Here is a 10335-nt window from a genome sequence, read left to right on the forward strand (position 1 = left end):
AGGCTTTTATATGTTATTTTCTAGTGTTGTAGTCCAGACCATCTAGCCCGAGACCATGTGGGGACCAAGACCAATGCGAGGGGCGAGACCAAGACCAAAGTGATGTTAGTCATAGATACACACATTCACTGCAAAAGGAGCGGCCATTTTTCCCCCAAAATAAATCTAGAACGGAAATGCTTTCATTGGACTGTATTCTGTTCGGTCTTGACTTGGTCTTGGTGGTCTTGACTGAAAAGTGGTCTTTGACTACACGCGTAGGAATTTTGTTTATGCAACGTTGTTTACCTTTTGTTTTGTAATGACATTGAAATCTGTGCAGTGTCATTCACAACTCACTTTGTGAGACTTTTTGAGGTCTCAAAAACAGCCACCCGTTTCATTGAACGACCATGCAGTCCAGTCATGCAATATCCCAAAACAAACTTGGTCTTTGGAGGGAAACCAGCACCAAACCGAATCAAACTTTCTCACGTCCATGCCTCAGCAGTAACCACACACTGAGGCCTTTGTTTCCAATCAGCTTTGGTGTGTCTGTCCGTCAGTGACTCCATCATATGACTCACACATGGCTTATCGCCTCGGGGTCTTCATAAGGCACCAGACACCTGACCACAGGACGAGCCCGGCCTCGCCAAGAATCCGAAACTTCGGGCTCAGATGAGACTTGTCATCATGACCCAACAACCCAACCCAACAAAACAGTGAATACATCTTCTATAAACACCACTGAAATTCCGCCCATTTAGCCCATCATATTTCCGCCAAACTCCCAACTAGGGCAGCCGGGTCCGAGCGGCACAATGGAATTCCGTGGAGGGTTCATTTGCATACTGCCATAATGGCCAAATCCTGAGAGTGCACTGGACTGTGAAACACTTTATTCCCGCGGATTCCAGCTTCGGACGGAGCTGCCAGATCATCCAATATTGAACCGTTTGTCTGCAAGTGGAATTACAGTGGCTGGGAAGGAGAACTGGAGCAGAAAACATCTTCATCTCTGTTGTGATACCACTTTCAGAGCTTCTCAGCGCCTCGCTTTTACCGGAGTGACAGTTTCTGGATGATTCTATTGAACACGGCTTCTGTTTTACTTCTGCTCCAGGTTGTCAAGTGAAGCACAAAGACGGTTATTTAACAACTCCGCGCTTGTTAGGAGAACATCCACAGCTCCAATCATTTATTCAGTGTTTCTCCCGCCGCTTTGATCTCCCTTCTTTTCCACGTCCAGATGCACCGTCGCTTCATGCATTTGAATTACTGGCCAAGCTGCATGACACCGCAGATGAACTTGTCATGTCATGAACACGTCTGTGACACTGGTCGACTCAAACCATACTTCCAGGATAGAAGTGTTTCACGCGGCTCCACACCCTCTTTAATTCCCCTTCTTCCCTTTTTTTTCCAAGCTCATTTTCTATCCACTAAGCTGCAAATGTAATGCAAAGATCCAACCTTCAAGGATTATTAAAGCTGCCACTTCAAAGAGGAGCAATTCTAATCCAGCATTATTGAAATGGGAGACGTGTGTGAGTAAGAGTGTCACAGCGGGAGGACAGGAATGTCGTCAGATACGCGGCACATGAGAAGACTGGAGCGCCACGCAACAAAAAAAAAAACAGGTGATGCTTAATACCAGAGGTTTAGGTTCTCACAAAAACCTGCATTCTGGAGCTCAGTCAGCATTTTGGGAGGTTTTGAACTGGCTTCTAAACACTGCAGATTGTCATGACATGACTGAAATTGGTCAACGTTCATATGAAAATCGCAACTGTTGTGGGGTGGCTTGACATGTGAGGACACTACAGAGATGCCACCAGTCTGTTCTTTGCAAGTCAAGTCTATTGGAATGAGTGCCGCTGTAGACCATCACTGTTGCTTTAGAGATGTGGAAGAGTAATCTGTAAATCTGTAAAAGCCCTCTAGGTCCTCCTTCACTGTAGGCCTGTAACTCCAACTACTTTTAAGCTACAACTTTTTGAAACACTGATATCAAAGTGGAATCTTCTTTTCCTTTTGGCTTCTCCTTTCAGGGGTGGCCACAGCGGATCATCCTCCTCCATCTCACCTTGTCCTCTGCCTCCTCTTCTGTCAAACCTACAAACCTCATGTCCTCCTTCACCACCTCCATCAATCTCCTCTTTGGCCTTCCTCTCCACCTTCTGCCTGGCAGTTCCAACCTCAACATCTTCCTACCAATGTACTGACTCTCTCTCCTCTGTACATGTCCATACCATCTCCATCTAGCCTTCTGACTTGGTCTCCTAAACACCTGACATGTTCTGTCTCTCTGATCTACTGCTTCCTGATCCTATCCATCCTGCTCACTCCCAGAGAGAAGCTCAGCATCTTCATCTCTGCTACCTCCAGCTCTGCCTCCTGTCTTTTCCTCAGTGCCACTGTTTCCAAACCATAAAACATTGCTGGCTTGACCACTGTTTTTTACACTTTCCCTTTCATCCTTGCCGACACCCTTTTGTCACACATCACACCTGACACTTTTCTCCAATGATTCCATCCTGCCTGCTCCCGTTTCTTCACCTCTTCCTCACACTCTCCATCTCCCTGGACAGTTGATCCTAAGTACTTAAAATCCTCCACTTTCTTTATTTCTACATCCTGTAACTTCACCTGTCCACTTGGGTCCCTCTCATTCACACACATATATTCCGTCTTACTGCGGCTAGCCTTCATTCCTCTCCTTTCTAAGACAGACCTCCACCTCTCTAGCTTCTCTTCCACTTGCTCCCTGCTCTCATCACAGATCACAATGTCATCTGCAAACATCATCGTCCAACGGGCTTCTTGTCTAACCTCATCTGTCAACCTGTCCATCACCATCGCAAAGAGGAAGGGGCTCAGAGCTGAGCCTTGGTGCAGTCCCACCTCCACCTTGACCTCTTCTGATACACATAACATTATATTGCAAAAAAAAAAGTCCAAGCCTAAACATCACTGGTGGTCAAGTGGCTAGAATTCCGTGCTTTCACCCCACAGACTTGGGTTCGATGGGATTCTACCCAACTCTTCAATGGAGGGAGTCATTTTCTTGATTTGACTGCATGCTGTCAGGTGACATTAGCTCCAGAGTGTAGCTATGATCTGACTCAGCACTTTTCTAGCAGGGAAATCAGTTTATTGCTGACAATGTTGCTCATCTCCTTCATCTGGGTTTGTCCTGCTTGGCCCTTGTTTACAGTTCAAATGAAGCACAGCGCGAAACAATGGGTTTACCATGTGAAATGGCTGTGTCTGGAGAGCCACGATCCAGATCCAGATGGTCTCACCGTTACCGCTCCTCTAGTTTTTTCCCTTCTCAACCAAACACAGCTGAGTAGACGCTGGCGCTCCTCAGCATCTCCTTCTCTTGTTCAGAGAAAGTGCTGACTCTCCACCTTTACCATGCTTTTACATTAACTTTATCACAGCCGTAGTTTCTAGCCAACTTAAACTCAAGGCCCGAGGGCCAAATGAAGCCCATGGAGTATTTTTATTTGGCTTGCCGGAGTAATATACAGTTGGCTCCAAGCTGCGCAGCAAAAATGTTGCTATCATGAGCCACGCTTTGCCATCATTGATGCTAACAGACAAACTGGAACCAACGAAAGGAAAGGAGTGTGTGTCTAAAGGTCCATTTATGCTGTGTTTACATACAAAATTGTACCCGTCCGATTCAACAATCCATCCCAAAGTCGAAAGATATTGACAATGACAAACTCCAAAACAAACATGGCGACTGCGGAGAAGTATTTATAATGTACCTCTTGCACAAAAGGAGAAGTGGAGGCAGCGTTGTAAGAGGTGGTGGTTGGTGAGGCTGCTAAATATATTGCCACTGGAGGAGGGAGAATTTACGGAGTGTTTCCATTCCAATGTTATGTCTTCTTCGTGTCTCAATAGAGCTGTGTATCCGGTAGTAACAGCAAGGCTGCCCCCCCATGGTTTCCGTTGGTACTGCTCTGTTTGGTCCGTATCCGTAAGCTCTGAGGAAACGTGCAGGAATGCGGACGAAACGCAGAGCACGGACAGAAGGCTCTGTCTGTATTGAACGCTGAGCATAAATGGGCCAATGGTCTGTGTTTGTTCACCCTGCGACTCCACTGTAACTAACATGAGACTCATCTGTAACAAGGTGCTGAACCCATGTATCACTTTTTTTCTGAGCATCTCTGTGCACATGAACCATCAAAGCGAAGATGCCCCCCCCGCCGACGCAACCGTTTATACGTCCTGACCTTTCCTTCCAGACGCAAATGTCGACAGTGGCTCGATGTCTCACGCTAGCTGGTATCTCTCCACGCAGCAGCCCTGCTAAGGTTCATTTTTGGTTTTCTGATGCCGCATTAACTGTTCTCATAATTAATTCCAAGTGCACTGACCCAGATGAGCACATGTGGTGCCTGCTTTTGTTGCAAGTGGAAGAGAATTATTCTGTCCCGGAGAACTGAGTGCAGATGGTTATTTTAGTCAAGCAAGGGCTCGCGGCCGCAGCCTGTCATGTTGTGTAAATCTGGCTGCGACTCTCCCTGCGGGTTCACGATCAGACAGTAAAAGGGAGGAGAGACGGAAGGATAAATAATGGAAAATAATGTGGCTGCTCTTTTATCTTTTCATTTAGGTATTTAAAAAAACATTTTGAACAATGTTGGAAGTGCTACTGTCTGTCTGACTTCAAGTAGCTGGACTGGTGAATGTTGGGTGAGGATGTGGTGGCACAGTGACACTGTATATTTCTGTGCATTTGCTGGCTTTGTTGTCATCTTCACAGCAGCAATACTTGAGTCATGATAAAATTGCGTGCAGGGAACATATTGTAACGAAAGCTGTAATTTATCCTGCAGGATGTTAGCGGCGGCGCAGTAACATACTGATTTATCACTTGCAGCACTTCAATGTCCAGATCAAGCTTCCTGCAGGTTTGTAATAAAAGACGAGGGCAAGGACGTGTCAACAGCGCCCCCTTATAAATCTTCATCACCTTTATCACCACACGAGGAGCAAAGAAGGCAAACGTGATGCAGCAGAACGTTGTAGGACGTCAGAGACACGCGTGAGAAGCACGGCCAGTGAGAGCTTGCATGCTGCGTTGCAAACATTGTTTGTGTTTATAAGTGAGTTGTGTGATATTATTTTGTAGTTTAGTGCTGAAAAGTTTCCTCCCCTGACCTGGCTGGACTGGCCTCTGCGGACGCCCGCGTCATTCCACTTCCATGGTTCTTAGGGACGGAGATGGATTGTGCGAGGAACATGCTGTCAGGGAGCCGTTCAAGTGACAAAAACTCCCAGCTGCTCGAGGAGAGGAAGGAATTAGAGAGTGACCAACGACCTTCAGCTGGAGAGGAGAAACACGACGAACTGCAAGCAGACCGTTGAGGGAATTTGGGTGTCGAACCCTGCTAGAATCAATATTGTAGAGTTTACAAAGCATCTGTTTACCTTCAAGGGCTGTTTCTTTCGAACACGCTCCGGTGGTTCTGACCCGTTCGTCCTTCGACTGAATAAGTTTACCAAGTTATCAGAAGATCCCTGGAGGGTGTGCCATAAAAATGATCAATAGAGCTGTTGCTTTTATGGCCAGTAAAGCAAAATGTGCAGAATGGACAGGGAGATGTGGGGGAAAATTAAATATGTATGCAATAAGTGTGTACATTTGTGTCTATAAGTGACTGCAGTTCAGTGTGTGTGTGTGTGTGTTCGTGTAAGTGGGTCAAATCCCTCTATTGCCTCGCCGTTATTCTGCTGGGAGATAAACACTGAACGATGAGCTTTAATCCAGGATTGTAGCTGGATCCTCTAACTCAATTAAACGTCCCTGTAAAGCTACCGAAACGCACAGCCCTCCAACTCTCTTTCCCAACACATGCGCTCATCTACAGTGGAGCTTGTCTAACCTTCATATTAACCTACGATCTCTTTCACCTTCAGACACACACGTACACGTCAAGAGTAATCCAGACTCCTGCCGCTGAACTTCAACCCTTTAGTCATCTGGTTATGATCCACGCTACACGGAGGACAGAAGTCTGAAACGAATGAATGTGATCAGTGGATCCATAAACCATTGATATATATATAAATATATATGGAGAAAATAGTCTTGAATTGTACTCGAATTTCTACGACGGTGGAGCTGTTTGTTACTAAATCATAAAAGCCTAACTGCAGACTTGTAAAGCGATAAAAATGGGAGGCTTTTTATGATCATTACGCAACAATTTTGAATGACTGTTAGATTTACTAGCAACGATTGGGAAGACTTAAGGTCCCTTCATGGTCATTGTTTTGTCCGTATTTCTGCACGATTCCACAAAGCTTACCATACCATACCATACCTTACCATACGAGGCAGCGCCACTGGTGGGGCAGTGTTGCTGTTACTACCCGATATGTAGCTCTCATGAGACATGAGGAAGACTTACAATGGCGTCCGTCCTCAGGTCGCGATGTATTCAACAGCCTCACCATCCATCGCCTTTGACAACGCTGCCTCCACTTTGTCTTTTGCGCAAGAGGTACATTATCAACACTACTTCTTCTGGTTTTGGAGTTTGTAGTCATAAACCTTTGACTCTGGGCTGCTCCCCCTGGTGGACATATTGGTGAACAGCAATACCAACTCAAAGAACGCATGGAAGCATACGATCAATGATGTTGTTTGAAACGGATGGTACAACATACAGGGAGCATACATGGGCCTTTAGATGTTGTTGGGAGCATCATAATAAAGACAAAAACCATCAAGCGCTGTGGCATGAATCTGCTGTTCAGAATCAAAGTCCATTCATCTGTACTCAACTCCAAGTTATTTATTCTGAGGCGGATCAGTGTTTCCGCTATACCACGACACCATGACGTAACTGACAGACAGTTTTCGATAAAAGGCGGGACATAAACAAGCAGGGGACTGATGTGAGTCAGCAGAAACTAACTCCGCCACTCTGAAGTGACAGAGATTCAGATGAGTGTTTTTTTGCCGCAAAGCCTGAAATTGCCTTCGGCCCTTGATGTTGATTGTGTTTCACACTCAGCGAAACAAGACCCGGACCCGGATCAGCTGTGTGCGAGTGTGTGTGTGTGTGTGTGTGTGTGTGTGTGTCATAATACATTGAGCTAATGTTTTCATGTTGGACAGTGCCGATGTGAATAGCAGGTCCAATAGTTATTCACAATGCTAATGATGATGGTATCTCCCAGGTCATCCATCAGGTGGAAGTTACCCGTTGAGGGAGTTCACATCGCAGCACATTTGTGACTCAGCTAAACCTAGAAGCAAAATCTTGTGGGCAAAATGACAAACGGATCAATCTTTTAAAGCCAACAGGCTTAAGAAGAGAAGTCAATATGATCAAATTCAACCAGTCAAGACAACAAGCTAATAAAAACAAGCTAAGTCAGGGAGCCACTTTGAAAGTCAATTGTGAATGGATTTCAGATGTTCTGCCCAGCAAACTTGAGGAGTCGGGTTTCTACAGCATCTTAACTCAAGCGTTCAAACATTGGAATCTATTTCCTTTGTTGATAAAACACACTGAAGCAGACATCTGGCGAGATAATCTGGAGGCTTTAAAACAAGCCAAGATCGTACGAGATCATACAGATATAGATATGATTGGAGACCTTCATCCCCTCAGGAACATCTGGGAAGCAGCGACGTGACCTCTGCGCTCCAGGGAGAATTACTCACAGGAGTCGATCGTCATTGTTTTAATCTGAATGCAGGTCTGTGTTTGTTTGGCAATGATGGGCTCCGATGGAAGAGAACATCACAAGCTGCCCACAGCTGTTTGGATCAATGGAGCACGGATTGTGGAGGAGACAAACAAACTATGGCAGAGGAGAGAACAAATACAATCCTCCTCAGAAAACATTGTGAGTGGTGAGAGTGCAGAGGATGTTTTCATCACATGAAGCGTGACTGAGTTTACAGTTTACAAAATACAGCTAACAACGTAAACTATCCCTGGGGTTGGGGTGAAATAGCTGCAATCAGTGCCTCATTTTATTTGAATTTTAATTGATAAAACTCTCTATATATGTGTATATCATGAGAGCTGGATCAGGTTTGTTTTCATCCGGCCAGATGTTGGCCTCCAAAGAGTGGAGAAAAGTTTAAACAATGACAGGAAACTGACCAGCAGCTCAGTCTACCACTCTCCATGGAGGAAAAAAAGTTTGGGGATATCTAGTGCAGATTTTGATCTGAATGAACAGCATTATAGCATATACAAACAAAGTAAATGTCTTCATTGAGTCACTCACACTATGTTGAATCACTTTGTTAAAAAAAACACTTTAGCAAGCATTTTAGTGAGTAAATGACTCCACTTTCACTTAGGTGCAGTCACATGCAACTCCTGAGCATAAGAAAATACTTCATAAGACATTTTCATATAGGCACTGCACGAAACATTACACTTGAAACTGTTACATTTTCGCTCTAACTTACGTCACAACGCTTGAATATTCATATGAATGGCTGCCTTGTTTCTGAGCACAGCCGATGACGTCAACAGAGCGCGACATCACTGGCAGCTGTGAGACGTTCAGGTGCGTGGTTTACCTTTTTGTTCAACAAGTAACGGTGACGCAAAACGGGTTCTTCTGGAAAAGGCAACTTACTTGTTAAAGAAGGGTGTTTTTATAAGGTATGCGACAGTGACCTCTAGTGGTTTATTTATGCATTGCAACTCAAATGGAAAAGTTGGCGGGTGCAGCGACTCTTGACCTAGCAACTTCCCTATGTCCGTCTTTCATGGAGATAAACGTCTGCGTTTCAATATCGTAAAAAGTAAATGTTTAGTAGCTTCGAGCAACCACAACCCAGAAACAACGACCCGTAAAACTCAATAAAAGTATAATCTCGAGATAACACCGACTGCGTCTCAGTCTTATGATACGACACCTTTGGTTGCGCATTGTCAGCATAAAACAACGCCAAGAGCAGTACATATCTAGCGTACCTTTTGCCGGGTTTCATAAGTTTAGGGCGGCGTTTACGTCACTAAGATCAGCGAGGACCCTCTAGAGGTCCTTCAGTAAATAAGGAAATGACCGGTTTTTAAATTGAAATTTAAAAACATTTTGACTGACTCCACCACTAGATAGCGTATAATGAACAATGAACTGAGCTCATGTGTACACATGCTGTAATACTACTAGTACTACTACTAATAACACGTTTAGACCACAAACAGACACCCATTCTTAGAATAGCAACACTCCTTTGCTGTTAATAACACAGTGTATTAATAACCAGATGAGTCACTTCATTGTAGCTCAGCGATCACGGGGAATACCCAGCGAGCAGTGGTCAGTACCTTAGTATAAAGACAGTGTTGCGACACCCAGTCTTTCTGTGTCATGAGGAAGAGTGTGTGCTGGCTGACGTGTCACCTGGACCTGTTGGGTGTGTCCACTCAACATCAACTCCAATGCCCTTCTCTAATTTCGTCAGACATTGATGTACCAGGCGTCACGGAAAAGCTGACAGTGGGAATCCTTTTGTTCCGTCTGCATGGTCCGAAACCTGTTTGGCAATTAGCAGTACTTAATGGCGCGTTGCTCTGCTGTGCTAGAATTGCTGCTTAGTTCAGCCTGAGGTCCCAGCTCTTGTTTATCTGGTTTACTGGCAAACACCGGCCTGTCAGAGTATGACAGACACGTCTGCAGAAAACTGACTGACAGCCAGTCAGGTGAGAGACGCACGGAGAGGTGATGGATTGATGGCGCTCGCGTGTGTGTGCCAGACCAGATGGAAAAGAGGCGGCCCAGTTGTTTGTTTTCATCATCAAGACACACTGTAGCTGTTTGTTTTGGGGAGGCCTTGTCACAACGTCACACACTCTCCTTTGTTGGTTCATTCAACGGACTTTCCATAGTGGCGACAAAAACACTGAGGAAACTTGTTACACCATTCCTGCTCACAGACAACAAGGACGGTGGCTGATGAACAAAGAGAACACAGCTCCAGTTCTTATTTCCACTGACTTGAGTTAGGATGAAGAGAATGTGGCAGCGTTCGGTGTTGACCCTACTCTTTAAACTAGACCTGGGCCAAGTGCGAGGTCTAAAACCTCTAAAACTATACTGATAACTTATTTTCTGTCATTTTTAAAATCTTGTTTCTGTTTTAGCCAGTACTAGTTCAACAGTAAATACAACACAAATTCATGACGAAATGTTTGTTTCGTCTTTTCATTTGTAATTGTAGTATTTTCCTCAAAATTCGTTGAAAGAAAATTCAAACTATATTTTGAAATAAATTGCCTTTTCATCTTCAATGTTTGGTCCATTGTTTTATCATGATTTCTACTCAAATAAAATGCATTTAAAATT

The sequence above is a fragment of the Synchiropus splendidus genome, chromosome 9, assembly GCF_027744825.2.
Source record: "Synchiropus splendidus isolate RoL2022-P1 chromosome 9, RoL_Sspl_1.0, whole genome shotgun sequence".
In the NCBI taxonomy this organism is placed as follows: domain Eukaryota; kingdom Metazoa; phylum Chordata; class Actinopteri; order Syngnathiformes; family Callionymidae; genus Synchiropus; species Synchiropus splendidus.